We start from the raw sequence: 23,034 nt of genomic DNA on the forward strand, positions 1-23,034 counted from the left end.
GAAGCTTTTCGAAGTTGAACAGGCTATTAAAAACTATTTGCGCACCTCCATGTCACAGGAGAGACTATGGGCTCGCCCTTCTATGAATTGAAAAAGACGTTAGGCTATACCTACCTGCAAGCTGGCCTATGATTTCATGGCTGAGTTTGCGGCAAAGTAAGCAAGAAAATGTTTTTTTTTTTATTCTGAGTCAGGATATGGCGAGTCAATGTCATTTATTTGTCCAATGTTAGCCTACAGACCAGTTTCCATAGTGCACATCTTATCAATAGGCTAGTTTGAATGTCGAGTGTGTTTCTGCTCATTGACAAATAGCGTTCAGCACAATGATTCATGCCCAATTAATTCCCCCTGTTAAAGTGCTTTGTTACACTAGTTTGGTTTCGTGATGTAGGCCTAGCCTATGATAAACGGCTTATGGCCAAATAGCCTATGTGACTCAGCTAATGTTATAGGCTATACAATTACCCCTCTTAGACAATCTGGTGTAGCCTATAACATGCACCGACAGGTACAGTAAGCTACGTGTAGTAGGCTATCGCATGATTTCATGCAAGTGAAAAGGGCCTCCCACCTGTCAAGTTCGCGACGGCCCTGCAGCTCCTCCTAAGACAGCTGAAAAAAAGTTCAAATACGTGATAAACCCGGAAAAAGTTGACAGGTATGTTTCGGTCCCGGTGAAGTGAAGTCATTTCAAGGAAGGAGTGGTAGCATGCAAGCTCCCTAATTGACCCAGTACGGAAGGCATCAATAAATTGTTGGGGAGGGTCATGGGTTTTTTCTCAATCACTTTGGAGGGTCATAGAAAAAATTCTTTCTGGCGAGGGAGGGTCACGTCTTTTTTGACTAACGCTCCCAAAACTCCTCCGGTGGCCCCTTAAATAAACTAGATGTACCGCATAGCGGTACAAAATATGACCGCCGCCCAGTCCAGCACATTTTTTCCACAAAAATAAGTCACACTGAAAGGCATATATGATTCTGTCTCACTGAATTGTATTATGCACACTCAATTCTCACTGGTATCTGCTAGACAACAAGTACCAAAACATGATTAGTTCATAGATTTCACATGTAAAATACATTTTATACAACCCCACCCCCATCTTGCCTGTTCATAATTCTGAGAAATTCTTGAATTGTGTGCATGTGTGCGTGTACATGTTTATGTTTATGTGTGTGTGTGTGTGCGTGCATGCATGTGCTTGTGTGTGTGCCTGTTTATGTGCCTGTGTGTGTGCATGCATGCGTACATATGCTACTGTGTGAGTATGTGTCATACGTATGTAGTTTCGTGTACCCCGGTCTTTCAGTGTCCCGGGAATCCTTGTTGGTGTCCGGTCACTAAATGTACACATAAATTATTTTATTATATGGCCCCCCATGAACAAAAGTTCACGAAACTTGGCATGCATTTGGAGGGTGTCATAAAGATCCTACACTTTCAATTTCATGCAGTTTTGACCATGTCAGCCAGAGATATTGTGATTAAAACACCTAATTTTTTGCTTTTTAATTTTTAACTAGGTGGCGCTATGAAATAAGTGGAAATGGGATGGGTTGACATGGCCCCTTAAGACAAACATACAAAAAAAAGGTGGTCCTCCTAGGTCCTATAAATACCTACAGCAAAGTCTGTGATCGATCTGATGCCAGTAGATGCACACCTCTACCGCCATTCACCTCCGTGAATGCGTTCGTGCTAGAGCGCCATAGAGGGAAAATGTCCTACAAGTGGAGGACCAAAGCTGGCTTAAATAGCCTCAATCTAACAAGCAATCAGCTCATCCCTCCCCCTAATCAAGGTTGCCTGCTCGTTTATGCTACTATGCAGTATTCCACTAGACTATCGTCATGGTAACCCAAACAGGACAACAGTGTTTTTTAAGGACATCCCACTCTCTATACCTGGGAATGAGTCACATTATCAACTGCCCTGAACGTAAATGGGAAAATATTCCAATTACAATGGGCTGTTAGCTTCATTCTGATATTTCAAATTAAAGCGCAACCAATTTTAAAGGGGGATGTGCATGGGTACTCAATGTAAAAGTATAGATTTGAACAGGTACAATAACTTACCTGAAGTATATTTGTAGTGCTAAGCCTCAGACTGATTCGTGTTCAGTTTTCTCTGTAAGTGTTTTCAGGTATGTGTGTGGGTTTCACCAATTATCAGATTATTATCAGCTTGCATTTTGAAGTGTTTTTCCAGTGATAGTATCTAATGTAAGAAGTGTGTAGTGGTTCACAATAAGTGTGTTGCAGAATTGCAAATAATGTGCAAAGCAGAAAAAGTGTATAAGCTATCTTTACACAATGTGCTACAAGTTTAGGTATTGAGGCTTTGGTCTAAGCATTCGTTTTTACTGTGTAAGCAATGGACAAAACTGCAAAGGGGGAAATGGAGGCCACATGTGTATAAAGTAGCAGAAATTGGGTGACCACCCACCAGACTCTGAAAGTAAAGACAAATTGACCAAAATGAGGACACCCTCCAATTTCTGCTAACTGTATCTTTTATCGCCTCTTGTTTATATGTCTGACTGTCATGGACTGTCTTTCTGTGTCTGTGTTCTGCGCCTATGCCTTTCTGTGAGAACTACACATTGATTGGCAGGGCAGACAGGGAAACTCCAAATAAAATGTCAAAAGTCAAATGTTGAAACTAGGCCTATGACAACAACTCTTGTGTATGAAAGAGCATTTGCAGCTATAAGAAATGTTTAATGACACGTCATAGTGACCACATGAAAGTAGAGTTTAATGTGAAGAGCTTCACTGCAGGATGTTGCAAAAGACCAACCGTGCCATATCCATCAGTAATTCTTTTGAGGCGTCTAATAGTCTCACCTTGGTCAAATAAATTGCTATTGGAGATGAGACTGCATATGCACTATTTATAAATAGAATAAGGGTGTTGTAGGCTGCAGTGGGGTTTCTTGTCGTGGAACAGCTAAATCAAGTGGGTTACACACACTCATCTGCAGTTACACACCTCCCATTCCTTTAGCACTTTGGCTAACCCACGACTAAACCCACACTTACAGCACTTTCACTCTGCAGCTACAATTTTGCATGATGCACCCCCCCCCACACACACACACACACACACACACATAGACTCAAGTGTTCACGTGAGTGAAAGAACAAGTTCAGACCCAAGAACCACATAAGTTTTAACAGCATCGTTTATTAATAGGAGCATTCTACTGCGTACAGGATAGAAGCTAACAAAAGAGACATACCACAGTAAATGGAAAGGAACAGGTAATTAAAGGTGCATGTTAAACTTTCTCAGAATCCTTTACGTATTCGGTGAACTTCCGGCTGCAGGCACCGGACATACATCATACTAGGCCTAGGGTTGTAGGACGTAGGTGGAGAAGTGCACTCAGTGGAGCCCTGAGGTATTTCTGACTACCTGACCACCAGCACCCCACGCTCTGGTTAACCAGAAGTTCAGTGAAAAACTTGTCAAGATTCTAGTGGTTGACCAGCTCTCCCAAAAGCTTCAGAGCCTGAATGCACATGGAAATGTTGAGGCTATACTCTATAGTTAAAAAGAAGTATGGGTAGGCTCTTATGTTGGTAAAAAAGACAATGAAAACATATATATATAATAATGCCAAGAGTCTGTCATCATAGCAAAAGTGGGCTGATTTTAAAAGGTTTATACATATATATATATATATATATAACATATATGAGGTTTATATATACATATATATATATATATATATATATATATATATATATATATAAACCTTTTAAAAGCAGCCCACTTTTGCTATGATGACAGACTCTTGGCATTCTTTCAACTACTTGAGTTAGCACCTGGAATGACTTTCCAACAGTGCTGTAAGAGTTCCCATGCATGTTGAGCACTTGTTAGCTGCGTTGTGTAACATATGTAGTTTATTTTTGTTGAGGTGATACATTGTTTCCATCAAATTAAGCTCTGATGTACCTAACTTGTAAGACTCTACCACACGAAAGATGTTTCACTGAAAATAAATGCCACATGGCAGGAGCACACATTAAGACATAACATTGCAGATGATTGAAGGATGCAGGATGTAACATGGTGTGATATTTAAAAGTTGAACCCAGTATGTAACCACTTGGTAACCATATTTGGGGTTCGAGTGCTGATTTATCTAAAGCTTTTTTTTATCCAAAGCATCTTACAACAATCAAGGTACAATAGTGGCACTAGGATATTGTTGTTGTTGTAAGTTGTTGTAAAGATAGATGATAGATAGATAGATACTTTATTGATCCCCAGGGGAAATTCAAGGTCTCAGCAGCATACATACAACACAAACACATTCTTTAACAGCAGAAAGAGTAATTAAAGTATATAATATAAAAAACACAACTAAGCAGTAAGGACAGTAGAAGATAAAGAATATGCTAAATATACGAAATTACAAATTATACTAACACTTAATACAAAATATACTAAAATACAAATTACAAAAATACAAATTATACTAACACTTAATCTAAATCAATTCTAAAAACAGTATCCAGTATCCAGTATCCAAGTAATAATAATGATGATAACTTAGATTTATAGAGTGCCTTTCAAGATACCTATGGTCACTTAACAAAAAACAAAAAAGGAGGGGTAGGGAAAGGGGGTTAGAGGCCAAAGGCCTCAGTGAATAACTGTGCTTTTAGGAGTCTTTTGAACACGTCTAGGGAGAGGGCACTGTGTTGAGGCCAGGGTAGTTTCATAGTGGGGGCAGCAGCACAGAAGGCTCTGTCCCCAAATGTCTGGTGTGGGGGGTGGTAAGCTGATCCTTGTCAAACGACCGCAGGGAACATGACTGAATGTAAGGGTGAAGGACATCAGTGAGATACTGGGGTGCAAGTGTGGGGTGCGCAACTTGACTGGCATCCAGTGAAGCTGCATGAGGATGGGGGTGAAGTGCTGCCAGGGTTTAGGCATGTTGCACATAATGATAGTAGTGTCATTTGCATGTTAGCATCACATGAAATAGTTAAATATCAATGAGTGGGGATTTCCTCATGTTTGTCTATTGATCTGAATAGGTTAATGAATAGGTTAATGTCCTCATTCAACAGTAGGCCCTTGTAGTCATCCCTTTCATTTACACCAAGCAACCTACTCGTCAGGTGGTCCAGTCCAATTTGAAATCTGATGTGTTACTCAATTATATTTTAAGACCTGACCTGTCCAGGACCACCTGACCTTACTTGACCACCTGGCTGGAGTAGAAAATGAGTAACCTTCAGGTGCCCATTAAAGGAAAATTCCAGTATTTAGCACTTTGAGTCCCTTTTCTGGTTTGTTTTGGATGAACTAGAGTGGTGGACACCGAAATGTTGACAATTGGTCCTGTGAGTGATGAGTTTGAATAGCATGTGTTTGAGTTAACATCACAAAAATGGTTGTGGCATTGTGCTAGGACAAATTCCTAATTTAGACTTAAGTATTTGAAAGTATCCCTAATTTACAGTAAATGGAACCCCAATCTTTTATCAGACGCACAGCTGACAACAGCACTCCTGATGACGCTCGACAACATTAAATAGTAGGGACACTTTCATGAACAAGTACTATAATGTGGGGATGGTCACAAGTCACATTTTCCAAACTCGTGGGAGCATAGTGTAGTCTTTCAACAGACATACTGTATGTAATGAAATTATTACAATGACCCTCGATGTACTCTGTGTCAGTGGCATGTCCATGCTATCCTATTGCCCCTAAAAACACATTGACATTCAGGAATTCAGCAAATGTGTACATTATAGATAAATTAGCTATTATTTCTATACTTTTGTCATTGTCCTTATCTGCAAAGGGCTCTCTAGTACCCTTGCCAATGATTTTAGTCATGTTTGCCAACCTGTCCCTGATCAAACGGGCATGTACTGTATGTGAGAGAGTGCCAGTTTTCTTCAGTCAACTGATGACAGGAAATGACAGTGATATACAAATGGTTCACTGTAGAAACCTGACTTTAATCAAACACATTACAATAATGAAGTGGCTTTCACAAAGCATAAAAATAAAATGTATAAAAAATATTATATACGATACATTTTTAAATTGCATTTCAATACCAAAAAAAGGTGTATGTGCAAAGAACAAGTTTGGGATTTTGGAAACAGGTTTAAGCCTCAACCCTTCAGTAAGAATATGCCAGCTGCTAAGATCTGCTTCCAAAATCCCCCAAAGTGCAAATTTGAGGAAATCCCAGTAATTAATTTACTTGAAAAGATCTGCATATATGAACAGTATACAACACCTTTCCTGAGGACACAAAACAAACTCAGGATCTAAACTTGTTTGAATGCAAAATTGTACATTTGTCACAAATGATAAATGATGTTATTATAAGCAGCACTTTCACAAAGCGCTGTTACATAGTGTACATCTGAATTATGTTGTATAGTTAGAGCAGTCTCTTCTCCTGCACATAGCTATGGCATTGCTGTGGCATTCCTTGTTGACTCTGTGCCATTGGTGGACAGAACCTCTGTTGTCACTGTTGTAGTCTGTGTTGTAGCCTGTTGTTTCTTTGAGTCAATGTACTTCAGAGCTTTTTTCACCCAGGGCTTCTCAGGGCTGGAACAGACTCTGATACCTTTCACTGTGGTGAACCTGAAGTATTGAAGACACATAAATATATTAAAAGTGTTATCCTTTATATAGCCTATAAATGTTTCATGTAGATAGACTATAGTACATTATATACAAAATGGTTAGCTCTGTATGAGTTCAAGTATGTATGATTAAAACTATGTTTGTAACTTACACAACAGCCTCAACTGGGCAGATTCCAACTGCCTGCCTGTGGTAGCGTACAATATTGGACTGGCGCAGGACTGTTTGGGTGGTCCCCTGACAGCATGCTGTGGATATGCCTGATGGTAACAAAAAAAAAAATGTATATTATAACATAAGAAAATGAAGAAAGTGAAAGCACACTATTCACAAGATACAAATTATATTGCATTGATTGAGGCCTGAGAATAACACAAATATGTACAAGGTGTAATAGATCGGAGCCTCTCACCACTCCCCAATGTGGCAAAGAGCAGCCCGGTGGCAATGCAGAGACAAAGCATTCTCAAACAGCTTTCCATCCTTGTCAGGCTGAAGACGTACCTCCTAATATGATCAGCTTTGATATGTAGCAGTAGTTTTATAAGCATTCAGCAAGACAGGAAAAAATGCATCACAGAATTAGTCTTCCGACCTCAAAGTACCTTGTACAACCCACTAAGCCCCCCCTCTCAAACCTTCCACTCCCCTCTTCCTGTGGCAACCCACACAGCAGTGAGAGTTGCCGGTAGGTTACTGTGTGTGAAAGGCTTATGAGGCTTATGTTAAAATGTTCCTAAGCACAACAGTACTCAAAGAAATCAAATAAATGTGATTTTTTAAAATTGATATTACACCATTACATAAGAAATTAATTTTTTAAATATTAACAAAAGTGCTTCTGAAGCACAGAACCCTGTTAACAAAACAACACATTACTAAAACAACACTACTGGGCATGTTATATATGTCAGCACACCTTTATCTTGTCTCTTATCTGTTGTTGTGAGCAACATGGTGACAAGAAGCAAACAAGGCTTCCGCTTCTGCAGAAGACGAGCTCAACATGTGGTCAGCAGGGCCATGAACGGAAGAGACGCACCTTTTCTAAGAACCCACTGCACTTAGCACAGTATTGTGCGTTTGGTATTAATGTGATCTAATAGCGCTTGACGTATCAGAGACATCAGAGAATGACACTTGGTGAGTGAATAAAAGTGTTTAAAGGAACATATATGACAATAAACTACTGACCATCATAAGACAGACGATTTTTAGATTATCATAGATAGATAGATAGATAGATAGATAGATAGATAAATAGATACTTTATTGATCCCCAAGGGGAAATTCAAGACTAAAGGTTAAAGTAAACTTGGAACATAAAGTAAAGACTCAGAAAGCAGAATCCAATCCATGTTCAGGAGTTTGCAGACTAGGTCAAGACTGGACAGGCAAAAGCTAAGCTACAGCAAGGAGCAACAAAGGCACTCACAACAGAAACAGTTAACACAGTCTAAAATCCACGAGTCATGAGTCTATGTGTAGTCCATCCCTGTGTATTAACCTCAGACAAACATTTAGCAAAATCAATGTATAAACCTTGGTTAATAGGCAGGAAATGACGGTATCAGGCATATGGGATGGCCCTTGTGATTAGGGTTGCCAACTTCCTGAACCCCAAATAAGGGACACTTCACTTCCAATGCCAGACATCACAAGTCTCCCGAAAGTCTCCCTGACGCCCGCAAATTAGATAAAATCTCCCGGAATCTAGAGCGAGCGATCAAGAGCGTGCACGCGAGAGGGAGACCTAAAATCGTGTGTGCATCTGAGTGTAGCGTGCACACGACAGGGGAGAGAGAGAGGGGTGGCGCGTGTGTGTCTGAGCCATAGACAGTAAAAGATAGGTCTGAGCGCATCCAAGACAGAGAGTATCCTGATTGGCCTGTTTCGCTAAATCAACCAATCAGTTTTCAGTGTAGGCGGACTTTTTATCTCTTTTCTCCCGAACTAAATCAGTTCAGTGCAAGGCCGTAGTCATGATCTCAACATTGGGGGGGACCAAATCTGTGGTGGGGTCTGAGGGACCCCCAAACAGAATTTCAATACATTTCCTACCATGCAAAAATATTATTAAAAATCACAAACAAGTCGTTAGTTAGGTCAGTCAATTAGGGTATTCCAAACTTTTGACGGACATAGGCATGGCATGGATGGATTATGAACCCCTGGGCACAGATGCCCCCCCCCCCCCCTTCAGATAGAGGGGTCCTGAGGCATTCTCCCACGGAAGATTTTTTTGATGACTTCTGGTGAGTTTTGTGAAAAGAGAAGGCTGGAGAAGAAGCAACTTCACACAGAGGCTTGGGCCCAGTAAGCCCATTCAGTAATCCATCCCTGGACCAGTGACTCCATTTGTGTTCAAAATGTATACTTTAAAAGAAATTACAAACTAGAGTCTCTTATGATAACCTATATATTACACAGAATGTGGTTCTTTGACTTATTACTTACACCTGAAGATTAAACTAAGGCTTAGACTCATAGGTTTGGCCTAATAAGATTTTGTCTTTTAATTTAGATTTTATTAGGCTGGCGGCTAATCACACAATTTTAACATAGTTTGAAAGGTACAGGATTCAGGAATAGGCTACTAAGACAGCCCCCTCTTCTGACTCACTTCATGTTACCCCTGTATGCATTATACACTGGCTTCTGACAGAAATTACGTTTTGTGCCAACATGTAGAAACACTAGGCCTACTACAGCTTTTAATTGGTGAATGGAGGTGCAAATTCCTTTCTTTGGTTATTGACCGCAATTCACATTAACTGTAGGCTATCATCACATTGTAAAAGTTTTTTTCCAACTTGTGTGCTGTCGCCACATTTGATCACGTTTTGCCTGCATGGATGCGCGATTGAGTGCGCATCTAAATAATATGCAAGATGCAACAATCATTTCTAAGAGGCCTATAGTTCTGTCTTGGTGTCACGGGTACGCTGGCGACTACGCCGCTCAGTCCGCTATTGTCTTTGTTAGTCTATGTGTCATTGACAATGTCTTATATGTGGAGCGCTTTGGGTTGCACTCTGTGCACGTTAAATGCGCTATACAAATAAAACTGACTTGACTTGACTATTAACGGTAATTTCTGGCATTACTACTAGCATATGAATGCATTATTTATGTTGAAAGACGTGAAAGAAATGACACAGGCTTGCACAAATTCATCATTTAAAATAAAACGTTTCACTTTCGCCATCATTACGAGAATAGGCTACAATATGGAAAATGTTCCCGTTCAGTCTGATCGGCTCCAAAAATGTATGGGATTTCCTTAGCCTGTGCTACACCTTTCAAATAAGTTTTGTGAAAATTGTACCGGTATATGTTGACAGCCCCACCTCACCGCAGTAGGGTGCAGTAAAAGGAAGCTTTTGATAGCGCACGCCACTAACGAAAAAACGGAAAATCACCAGGACAAACCACTCAGGGGTAGGCTCCTCTGAAACCATAGGTCATAATTTGTGCGTTAGTTACGTTTGATTACATTTCTGATGCGTGTTGGTTTCCTGTAGGCCTAGTATAGCGCTTTATTCTTTCTTTCTTTTTCTATGTCCGTATATTGGGGGGGACATTTTGGTCATATTTGACCACGGCCCTGGTTCAGTGTATCTAGGAAAAGGAGAGTCACGGCAGTCAGTGCCCCCAAAAAAGGAAAATGTAAGACCCATTTCAAAGTGTACTCTTGTTTATAAGAGTAAAAAAATAATGATAGGCCTAGTCTTGCATGCTGCACTGTTTGTAACAGTGTTAGCATTGCCCATGGTGGGTTAAATGATACTAGTGTCAAAACTAGTGTCAATTCATGTGCATATTATTCAGGCCTATACTAGATGGCTAGTTGCCAAGGCTACATGAAAAGACTAAACTGCAAGATCTACATATTGTAGCGTCGGTGGATGTACATGTTTAACGTTGAATGAGTGTCTCCCAGAATGCAGTGCGAGTGAATGGTAGAATGTGTAATGTCGGTTATAATAGTTGTAGTTACGTTTAGCATGTTGTGTATTTGTTAGCGTGTTAGTCTCTTTGGTTGTACCTCATGTGCTTATCCTCGTGTTGATGTGTGTGGTAAACCCTTATTGTGTGTAGCATGTGCGGCTGAGACTACCCCTGTGTTGCCCTATGTAGTTGTCTGTGTCCATATGAGTCTTCCTGTTCCAATAAATGGCTGTCCTGGCCAAAGGTGAATCTTGTCTGAGGGTGAGATCGCTACATTGGTGTCAGAAGTGGGATGGGCCCCTCCCGGGGCGCGAAGATCTACGCCAGATCAAGACGGAGAAGAAGGCCGAGGACCAGACCAGCAAGATGGCGGCGGACCTCAGCAGATGTTCCATTGGTCCTTTTAAGGACTAGCCAGCTCGCCGAGCTCGCCACTTCGGAGGATGGAGGACCTGACGGCCCGGCGCGGGACCTGTGCAGGCGACCAGCGGGACCAGCCCTGCACAGCCGACGAGAGCTGCCAGCGCTGGAGGAAGCGGCCCCGGCTGAGGAGTTCCCGGCTCGACGCCGATGTCGATGCTGCCGTCATCCGAGGATCTCATCCATAGAGAGCGCGAACTCTCTGACGGCCTTGGAACACGACCACAGCGGCCGGGTCTACACCGCCAGCTATGGAAGAACTTCCAGAGCGTCAGCTGCCGGTCGAGAGTGTGATGGAGTCATAGCTGCTAGTTCGGGAGCTTGCGGTGCTCCAGCTAGTGACCAAGAGGGTAACGTCGACCTGTAGAGCCTTGGGAGCTATCGTTTTGTGTACTGTTTGAGATTTTAAGTGCGCACGTTCCAGTTGACGCAAGTCTGCGCAATATTTTTCATGTTTTGTGTGTGAGTTTCTGTGTGTCCCGAGCCTGCTGAGAGGGTCGGGGTCTCCATTTCCCGCCACAGTGGAGCATCGTTGTGCTCGAGAGACAGCCGACAAAAGTTCTACACGAGGGCAGCGCGAGGAGGGACCTCGACGTGGACTGCTGACCGCCTGGAGATCGGCACACTGTGGACAGGTGGCAACGGCCACGAGCTGTCACAGTAGCCAGAGGGGGCTACCGAACGTCCAGGGGTTCCAGCGTATCCGGGGGTTCGGCTTGCAGTGGGACTGTTTGCTGCTGTTTGAGGTAGTGCAGCTGCACGGCGGGAAACTGAGGGCCCAAGCGACACCACGACCCACGTCTGGCCGGTTCTGGTGCTTGTTCGGGGGAGAACTGACGTGACAGAGGCAGCCGAGAGCCCTTCCAGTCGGGAGGGGTTATCGTGCAGCCGGAGGCTTTCCGGTCACTTGGACTAAGCACTGGGACTGACACCGACGCAGCCGCGAGCGGTGAGCTGAGCTGTCATTGCCGGGGACGACAATGGCTCGGGAGGGGGTTATGTAGCGTCGGTGGATGTACATGTTTAACGTTGAATGAGTGTCTCCCAGAATGCAGTGCGAGTGAATGGTAGAATGTGTAATGTCGGTTATAATAGTTGTAGTTACGTTTAGCATGTTGTGTATTTGTTAGCGTGTTAGTCTCTTTGGTTGTACCTCATGTGCTTATCCTCGTGTTGATGTGTGTGGTAAACCCTTATTGTGTGTAGCATGTGCGGCTGAGACTACCCCTGTGTTGCCCTATGTAGTTGTCTGTGTCCATATGAGTCTTCCTGTTCCAATAAATGGCTGTCCTGGCCAAAGGTGAATCTTGTCTGAGGGTGAGATCGCTACAATATTTTATTTTTACAATTAGCCTACTTATTTGGTGTACTGACTATATAAGTATATTAAGTTGGTATAAACAACCTTCATTCCTGTGGAAATAGAAGCTTGTAATGATGCTAGCTTGATATTTTTTCTGTTTGCAATTAAAAGCGAATTATGAACCGATAGCCACCTAGCTATCTGAGTGGAAAGTGTTTCAATTGGCATAGCCTATTCATGCAAATGCTTAGTTTAAGGGAAACGGATTATTGAAGACTTTGAGACTCACCAATTCAATTCCATTACACAAAGGCAAAGACCACTCTTCATATTCTATCACAGTGCCTGCAGCCTATGTCAAAGTGCCTTCACATTTTATAAATGGTCAGTAGCCTAGTGTGAACTGGATAACTCCGCAATCTCCTTGCGTTGTTTTTGTTGTTCTCATGATTTCCTTTTAAAAGTTTCTTATATTAAAAGCTGAAATCAATTACCATCAATGACAAGCCAGCTGGAAACTCCAACCCTCTCTCTCTCGTTCCCAATTAAAATGAGTAGCATAACATTCAAGTTAGATCTGGTGCATAGGCTAATGGAGACTGAGAGGACCCAAAAAGTATCATTGTTACTGTATGTAAGATGCTGTTGCTGCGTTTTGACATTGTAATCATTCTCTAAGAAGAGTGAAAAGCAGTTTGCAGTAAAGCTTCTCTGGCTAAATTGTGGTGCCCCTTCTGTCCCTTGGTGTCGTGGTGGTTGCGGCGGCACTGGGCACTTTGTTCCAAGGGCATTTACAGTAGCCTAGTTAACACACCCGATGAGCTGTGATTGAAAACAACCAGGAATGAAGGGAAAAACCTGGACTAGGGAGCCTTGGCATGGGATCAGAGTGTAGCATAGATAGATTCACTTATGTGCACAGTGCCATGCTGACTTCCAAAGAAACTGTCACCTATCTTGAATGTTTGTGGGCCCCTTTGTTACCAAGCTTTGCTCTTTTTTCTGAATGTGCAGAAGGATAGACAGTGATGGCCTTGACTTGAGCAGGTGACATAATGCAGTGTATGGGCTGCTCTAGGTGACAGCAAAACCATATGGCTGTATTTGTTCATTAAATATGTCATACAGCTACTTTTATGTAACCTGACTCTCGCCAGATGAATTTCGTTCCGCCTAGCTCCACTCACATCCATCTGGGATTGCTTCCATTGAAAGTGATTTCGGCATCAGATTTTATGGTAGAGCCAATCAGGACGCAGGGCGGGTTTCATAGATGTGAAGTAGCATAGAAGCGACTGTGAGATAGAGGTCTGCACTCCCGCGGGTCCTGGCGCAAAAGAGTGCGGCGCGGGACAACTTTTGAAAGCTCTTTGCGGGAGCGGGCGGGATGAGAGAGGTGCGTTCGCGGGTGCGGGACAAACTGATGATTCACTGCACTCCCGCAAATTAAATATGTGCGTAAAATTAAATATGGAAATGATGAAAAGTAGTGTTCATAACTATAGTTTAGCTGGATGTTCTGTTAGGCAGCATTAAAAAAACGGGGTTTAAGCATAACTGACGGATAAGCCTTTAGCCTATATTGTCGTTTACGTGGGTTCAATTTGTTCCTGCTGCTCATTGTCAAAACTCGAAATCGAAAGCACGACAGAGGAAGAGGGTACCAGACTAGGCTACTTCAGTTGTTAGTCTACATTCAGAACCAAGAACCAAGAAACTGACATCTGGAGTCTTTCTCAGGTGTGTGTGCTCCTTCCGTGAGACAGAAATGAAAAACTGAAAAATGAAAAACTGAAATCTCTCCTGCATGCGGGCTTTAGCGGGCGGGAGCGGGACATCATGTTACAGATGCGGGCGGGAGCGGGACTAAAAATGACACATTAATGCGGGAGCGGGCAGGAGCGGGACAGAATATTGCGGGAGCGGGCAGACCTCTACTGTGAGACTGTTCTCAGCGTCACGGGTTGGCTTCGATGTGAGTGGTTGAAATAGCACGTCAATAGATGACAGACAAGTGGCTTATCCAATCATATGCAAGGATTTTTGATAAGGCCAGGCCTTCTGAAACACCACTCCAATGGATCGATCCCAGATGGATGAGTGGAACTAGGCGGAACGAAATTCATCTGGCGAGAGTCAGGTTAACTTCGATGTGCTAGAAACAAAAAGCGTTACAGTCTGAAGTTGACTGCAGTAGCAATTTAGTCTTAGTCTTAGTCTTGTGACGAAATGTCCTTTTTAGTCTTTGTCATATTTAGTCATTCAAATATCATTTTTGTTAGTCAAGTTTTAGTCGACTAAAAGTCTCGTCATTTTAGTCTAGTTTTAGTCAAAAGAAAGAAAGACACATTTTAGTTTTTTTTTATAACAAATTATTTCTGATTACCATTTGAGTCAAATAGTTTTTCACACATCTCAATTTTCCAACAATATTGTGTGTCCACAGGGCTACTCGTCTGTTATAATTACTCATTCTGATTTTTTGTCAGTCAGTATGTTTACATGCACAGGTAAGTCGAGCTACAGTTATAGCTCGGCTGGGATTTGACCATAGACAGTAAAAGATTTGACTGGACCACTGTCATATTCGTAGACCAGTGTTTCTCAAAGTGTGGTCTGGGGATCACTGGTGGTCCGCAAGCTATCCCAAGTGGTCCGCGAGCAGACGTGGTAAAATATAATATAGATGAGTTGTTTGCAATATAACTTGTATGTAAATCCAAACAGTTCTGCAACACTGCCTATGCAAGATATGCCAGTTTAAATCATACAGTATGAATCCTCTGACACAATAAGCAAAGTGCAAAGACAATAAGCAAGGTGGTTCAGTGAGTAGGCCTATTGTGTAGACTAATTATAGGCTACTGTTGAAGTAGGTCTAATCTTTTTTTTTTTTTTTTTTAGCTAGGGTTAGTTAAGTGGTCCTGAAACTGAAAAAGTTTGAGAAACACTGTCGTAGGCCAAACTATTAATGTTTTACTCCGCCTCACTAGATGGCGATATGCGCCCAAACACAACACATTCCCCAAACAGGCTCTCCATCTTAGCCATAGCTAACTTGCTAGCGAACTTTCCATATTAGCTTACTTGCTAGCAAACTTTGCATCATCAGTCTAACTAGATGAATAGTTGACATTACATGCTGAACATTTTCGTATGGACATTCTGGGGGATGTTAATTTGTATGAGAGAAGCTTCAACTTCTGGATATGTAGCATTGTGGCATAAAGCTTAGGTAGTTAGCTTGCTAACTCTGGCAGAAATCTCCAGTGTTCTTGTTCCATGTAGTTTCGTGTTGCAGCCACAGGGTTGCAGCAGCAGCACGTAGACTAGCCTACAGGAAAGCTGTTGTGCAGACATCCCAACCTCCAAAAAGTCATTTCAGGGAGGTATCACGAAGCCCCCCCCCCCCCAAATAATGATGATAACTTAGATTTATAGAGTGCCTTTCAAGATACCTATGGTCGCTTAACAAAAAACAAAAAAGGAGGGGTAGGGAAAGGGGGTTAAAGGCCAAAGGCCTCAGTGAATAACTGTGTTTTTAGGAGTCTTTTGAACACGTCTAGGGAGTGGGCACTGTGTTGAGGCCGGGGTAGTTTGTTCCATAGTGGGGGCAGCAGCACAGAAGGCTCTGTCCCCAAATGTCTGGTGTGGGGGGTGGTAAGCTGATCCTTGTCAAACGACCGCAGGGCACGTGACTGAATGTAAGGGCGGAGGAGATCAGTGAGATACTGGGGTGCAAGTGTGGGGTGCGCAACTTTACTGGCATCCAGTGAAGCTGCATGAGGATGGGTGTGACGTGCTGCCAGGGTTTAGGCATGTTGCACATAATGATAGCATGTGTCATTTGCATGTTAGCATCACATGAAATAGTTAAATATCAATGAGTGGGGATTTCCTCATGTTTGTCTATTGATCTGAATAGGTTAATTCGGTTGCACATGTCCTCATTCAACAGTAGGCCCTTGTAGTCATCCCTTTCATTTACACCAAGCAACCTACTCGTCAGGTGGTCCAGTCCAATTTGAAATCTGATGTGTTACTCAATTATATTTTAAGACCTGACCTGTCCAGGACCACCTGACCTTACTTGACCACCTGGCTGGAGTAGAAAATGAGTAACCTTCAGGTGCCCATTAAAGGAAAATTCCAGTATTTAGCACTTTGAGTCCCTTTTCTGGTTTGTTTTGGATTAACTAGAGTGGTGGACACCGAAATGTTGACAATTGGTCCTGTGAGTGATGAGTTTGAATAGCATGTGTTTGAGTTAACATCACAAAAATGGTTGTGGCATTGTGCTAGGACAAATTCCTAATTTAGACTTAAGTATTTGAAAGTATCCCTAATTTACAGTAAATGGAACCCCAATGTTTTTTCAGACACACAGCTGACAACAGCACTCCTGATGACGCTCGACAACATTAAATAGTAGGGACACTTTCATGAACAAGTACTATAATGTGGGGATGGTCACAAGTCACGTTTTCCAAACTCGTGGGAGCATAGTGTAGTCTTTCAACAGACATACTGTATGTAATGAAATTATTACAATGACCCTCGATGTACTCTGTGTCAGTGGCATGTCCATGCTATCCTATTGCCCCTAAAAAAACATTGACATTCAGGAATTCAGCAAATGTGTACATTATAGATAAATTAGCTATTATTTCTATACTTTTGTCATTGTCCTTATCTGCAAAGGGCTCTCTAGTACCCTTGCCAATGATTTTAGTCATGTTTGCCAACATGTCCCTGATCAAACGGGCATGTATGTGAGAGAGTGCCAGTTTTCTTCAGTCAACTGATGACAGGAAATGACAGTGATATACAAATGGTTCTCTGTAGAAACCTGACTTTAATCAAACACATTACAATAATGAAGTGGCTTTCACAAAGCATAAAAATAAAATTTATAAAAAATATTATATACGATACATTTTTAAAATGCATTTCAATACCAAAAAAAGGTGTATGTGCAAAGAACAAGTTTGGGATTTTTGGAAACAGGTTTAAGCCTCAACCCTTCAGTAAGAATATGCCAGCTGCTAAGATCTGCTTCCAAAATCCCCCAAAGTGCAAATTTTAGGAAATCCCAGTAATTAATTTACTTGAAAAGATCTGCATATATGAACAGTATACAACACGTTTCCTGAGGACACAAAACAAACTCAGGATCTAAACTTGTTTGAATGCAAAATTGTATATTTGTCACAAATGATAACTGATGTTATTTTAAGCAGCACTTTCACAAAGCGCTGTTACATAGTGTACATCTGAATTATGTTGTATAGTTAGAGCAGTGAGTCTCTTCTCCTGCACATATGGCATTGCTGTGGCATTCCTTGTTGACTCTGTGCCATTGGTGGACAGAACCTCTGTTGTCACTGTTGTAGTCTGTGTTGTAGCCTGTTGTTTCTTTGAGTCAATGTACTTCAGAGCTTTTTTCACCCAGGGCTTCTCAGGGCTGGAACAGACTTTGATACCTTTCACTGTGGTGAACCTGAAGTATTGAAGACACATAAATATATTAAAAGTGTTATCCTTTATATAGCCTATAAATGTTTCATGTAGATAGGCTATAGTACATTATATACAAAATGGTTAGCTCTGTATGAGTTCAAGTATGTATGATTAAAACTATGTTTGTAACTTACACAACAGCCTCAACTGGGCAGATTCCAACTGCCTGCCTGTAATAGCCTACAATATTGGACTGGCGCAGGACTGTTTGGGTGGTCCCCTGACAGCATGAGTCAATGTACCTCAGAGCTTTTTTCACCCAGGGCTTCTCAGGGCTGGAACAGACTTTGATACCTTTCACTGTGGTGAACCTGAAGTATTGAAGACACATCAATATATTAAAAGTGTTATCCTTTTCCTATAAGATATAGCCTATATTAAAATGTTTCATGTAGATAGGCTATAGTACATTATATACAAAATGGTTAGCTCTGTATGAGTTTAAGTATGTATGATTAAAACTATGTTTGTAACTTACACAACAGCCTCAACTGGGCAGATTCCAACTGCCTGCCTGTAATAGCCTACAATATTGGACTGGCGCAGGACTGTTTGGGTGGTCCCAAGACAGCATGCTGTAGATATGCAAAAAATAAAAAATGTATATTATAACATAAAAAAAAATGAAGAAAGTGAAGGCACACTATTCACAAGACACAAATGATATTGCATTGATTGAGGCCTGAGAAAAACACAAATATGTACAAGTTGTAATAGATCGGAGCCTCTCACCTCTCTCCAATGTGGCAAAGAGCAGCCCGTTGGCAATGCAGAGACAAAGCATTCTCAAACAGCTTTCCATCCTTGTCAGGCTGAAGACGTACCTCCTAATATGATCAGCTTTGATATGTAGCAGTAGTTTTATAAGCATTCAGCAAGACAGGAAAAAATGCATCACAGAATTAGTCTTCCGACCTCAAAGTACCTTGTAGTCACCCACTAAGCCCCCCCTCTCAAACCTTCCACTCCCCTCTTCCTGTGGCAACCCACACAGCAGTGAGAGTTGGCAGTAGGTTACTGTGTGTGAAAGGCTCATGAGGCTCATGTTAAAATGTTCCTAAGCACAACAGTACTCAAAGAAATCAAATAAATGTGATTTTTTAAAATTGATATTACACCATTACATAAGAAATGAATTTTTTAAATATTAACAAAAGTGCTTCTGAAGCACAGAACCCTGTTAACAAAACAACACATTACTAAAACAACACTACTGGGCATGTTATGTATGTCAGCACACCTTTATCTTGTCTCTTATCTCTTGTCGTGAGCAACATGGTGACAAGAAGCAAACAAGGCTTCCGCTTCTGTGATCACAGGCTGCAGAAGACGAGCTCAACATGTGGTCAGCAGGGCCATGAACGGAAGAGACGCACCTTTTCTAAGAACACACTGCACTTAGCACAGTATTGTGCGTTTGGTATTAATGTGATCTAATAGCGCTTGACGTGTCAGAGACATCAGAGAATGACACTTGGTAAGTGAATAAAAGTGTTTAAAGGAACATATATGACAATAAACTACTGACCATCATAAGACAGAAGATTTTTAGATTATCAGATAGATAGATATTTTATTTATCCCCAAGGGGAAATTCAAGACTAAAGGTTAAAGTAAACTTGTAAACTAAAGGTTGGACCATAAAGTAAAGACTCAGAAAGCAGAATCCAATCCATGTTCAGGTGTTTGCAGACTACAGTAGGTCAAGACTGGACAGGCAAAAGCTAAGCTACAGTACAGCAAGGAGCAACAAAGGCACTCACAACAGAAACAGTTAACACAGTCTAAAATCCCCTAATCACGAGTCATGAGTCTATGTGTAGTCCACCCCTGTGTATTAACCTCATAGCAGACAAACATTTAGCAAAATCAATGTATAAACCTTGGTTAATAGGCAGAAAATGACGATATCAGGCATATGGGATGGCCCTTGTGATTAGGGTTGCCAACTTCCTCAACCCCAAATAAGGGACACTTCACTTCCAATGCAGGATAAGTATATTAAGTTGGTATAAACAACCTTCATTCCTGTGGAAATAGAAGAATGTAATGATGCTAGCTTGATATTTTTTCTGTTTGCAATTAAAAGCGAATTATGAACCGATAGCCACCTAGCTATCTGAGTGGAAAGTGTTTCAATTGGCATAGCCTATTCATGCAAATGCTTAGTTTAAGGGAAACGGATTATTGAAGACTTTGAGACTCACCAATTCAATTCCATTACACAAAGTCAAAGACCACTCTTCATATTCTATCACAGTGCCTGCAGCCTATGTCAAAGTGCCTTCACATTTTATAAATGGTCAGTAGCCTAGTGTGAACTGGATAACTCCGCAATCTCCTTGCGTTGTTTTTGTTGTTCTCATGATTTCCTTTTAAAAGTTTCTTATATTAAAAGCTGAAATCAATTACCATCAATGACAAGCCAGCTGGAAACTCAAACCCTCTCTCTCTCTCGTTCCCAATTAAAATGAGTAGCATAACATTCAAGTTAGATCTGGTGCATAGGCTAATGGAGACTGAGAGGACCCAAAAAGTATCATTGTTACTGTATGTAAGATGCTGTTGCTGCGTTTTGACATTGTAATCATTCTCTAAGAAGAGTGAAAAGCAGTTTGCAGTAAAGCTTCTCTGGCTAAATTGTGGTGCCCCTTCTGTCCCTTGGTGTCGTGGTGGTTGCGGCGGCACTGGGCACTTTGTTCCAAGGGCATTTACAGTAGCCTAGTTAACACACCCGATGAGCTGTGATTGAAAACAACCAGGAATGAAGGGAAAAACCTGGACTAGGGAGCCTTGGCATGGGATCAGAGTGTAGCATAGATAGATTCACTTATGTGCACAGTGCCATGCTGACTTCCAAAGAAACTGTCACCTATCTTGAATGTTTGTGGGCCCCTTTGTTACCAAGCTTTGCTCTTTTTTCTGAATGTGCAGAAGGATAGACAGTGATGGCCTTGACTTGAGCAGGTGACATAATGCAGTGTATGGGCTGCTCTAGGTGACAGCAAAACCATATGGCTGTATTTGTTCATTAAATATGTCATACAGCTACTTTTATGTAACCTGACTCTCGCCAGATGAATTTCATTCCGCCTAGCTCCACTCACATCCATCTGGGATTGCTTCCATTGAAAGTGATTTCGGCATCAGATTTTATGGTAGAGCCAATCAGGACGCAGGGCGGGTTTCATAGATGTGAAGTAGCATAGAAGCGACTGTGAGATAGAGGTCTGCACTCCCGCGGTAAACCCGCGGGACCCGCGGGTCCTGGCGCAAAAGAGTGCGGCGCGGGACAACTTTTGAAAGCTCTTTGCGGGAGCGGGCGGGATGAGAGAGGTGCGTTCGCGGGTGCGGGACAAACTGATGATTCACTGCACTCCCGCAAATTAAATATGTGCGTAAAATTAAATATGGAAATGATGAAAAGTAGTGTTCATAACTATAGTTTAGCTGGATGTTCTGTTAGGCAGCATTAAAAAAACGGGGTTTAAGCATAACTGACGGATAAGCCTATAGCCTATATTGTCGTTTACGTGGGTTCAATTTGTTCCTGCTGCTCATTGTCAAAACTCGAAATCGAAAGCACGACAGAGGAAGAGGGTACCAGACTAGGCTACTTCAGTTGTTAGTCTACATTCAGAACCAAGAACCAAGAAACTGACATCTGGAGTAGTCTTTCTCAGGTGTGTGTGCTCCTTCCGTGAGACAGAAATGAAAAACTGAAAAATGAAAAACTGAAATCTCTCCTGCATGCGGGCTTTAGCGGGCGGGAGCGGGACATCATGTTACAGATGCGGGCGGGAGCGGGACTAAAAATGACACATTAATGCGGGAGCGGGCAGGAGCGGGACAGAATATTGCGGGAGCGGGCAGACCTCTACTGTGAGACTGTTCTCAGCGTCACGGGTTGGCTTCGATGTGAGTGGTTGAAATAGCACGTCAATAGATGACAGACAAGTGGCTTATCCAATCATATGCAAGGATTTTTGATAAGGCCAGGCCTTCTGAAACACCACTCCAATGGATCGATCCCAGATGGATTAGTGGAGCTAGGCGGAACGAAATTCATCTGGCGAGAGTCAGGTTAACTTCGATGTGCTAGAAACAAAAAGTGTTACAGTCTGAAGTTGACTGCAGTAGCAATTTAGTCTTAGTCTTAGTCTTGTGATGAAATGTCCTTTTTAGTCTTTGTCATATTTAGTCATTCAAATATCATTTTTGTTAGTCAAGTTTTAGTCGACTAAAAGTCTCGTCATTTTAGTCTAGTTTTAGTCAAAAGAAAGAAAGAAAGGTATCTTAATCTTAGTCAGTTTTAGTCAACACATTTTAGTTTTTTTTTATAACAAATTATTTCTGATTACCATTTGAGTCAAATAGTTTTTCACACATCTCAATTTTCCAACAATATTGTGTGTCCACAGGGCTACTCGTCTGTTATAATTACTCATTCTGATTTTTTGTCAGTCAGTATGTTTACATGCACAGGTAAGTCGAGCTACAGTTATAGCTCGGCTGGGATTTGACCATAGACAGTAAAAGATTTGACTGGACCACTGTCATATTCGTAGACCAGTGTTTCTCAAAGTGTGGTCTGGGGATCACTGGTGGTCCGCAAGCTATCCCAAGTGGTCCGCGAGCAGACGTGGTAAAATATAATATAGATGAGTTGTTTGCAATATAACTTGTATGTAAATCCAAACAGTTCTGCAACACTGCCTATGTAAGATATGCCAGTTTAAATCATACAGTATGAATCCTCTGACACAATAAGCAAAGTGCAAAGACAATAAGCAAGGTGGTTCAGTGAGTAGGCCTATTGTGTAGACTAATTATAGGCTACTGTTGAAGTAGGTCTAATCTTTTTTTTTTTTTTTTTAGCTAGGGTTAGTTAAGTGGTCCTGAAACTGAAAAAGTTTGAGAAACACTGTCGTAGGCCAAACTATTAATGTTTTACTCCGCCTCACTAGATGGCGATATGCGCCCAAACACAACACATTCCCCAAACAGGCTCTCCATCTTAGCCATAGCTAACTTGCTAGCGAACTTTCCATATTAGCTTACTTGCTAGCAAACTTTGCATCATCACTCTAACTAGATGAATAGTTGACATTACATGCTGAACATTTTCGTATGGACATTCTGGGGGATGTTAATTTGTATGAGAGAAGCTTCAACTTCTGGATATGTAGCATTGTGG

At 41.7% G+C, this 23,034-nt stretch overlaps 1 long non-coding RNA gene across 1 annotated transcript; it reads right to left on the minus strand.

The window, feature by feature from the left end:
* Nucleotides 1-18,072: 18,072 nt before the first annotated feature.
* LOC143131734 (uncharacterized) lies at nucleotides 18,073-18,733 on the minus strand. The gene is made up of 3 exons (XR_012988195.1): nucleotides 18,570-18,733; nucleotides 18,316-18,412; nucleotides 18,073-18,148 (listed from the first exon to the last, which is right to left on the minus strand). It is a non-coding gene; the product is annotated as an uncharacterized LOC143131734 (long non-coding RNA).
* Nucleotides 18,734-23,034: the final 4,301 nt, after the last annotated feature.

The sequence above is a fragment of the Alosa pseudoharengus genome, unplaced genomic scaffold (assembly GCF_046254945.1).
Source record: "Alosa pseudoharengus isolate Yale_2024_CS ecotype anadromous, Long Island Sound unplaced genomic scaffold, YU_APseudo_1.1 YU_APseudo_1.1_scf_18, whole genome shotgun sequence".
Classification (NCBI taxonomy): domain Eukaryota; kingdom Metazoa; phylum Chordata; class Actinopteri; order Clupeiformes; family Clupeidae; genus Alosa; species Alosa pseudoharengus.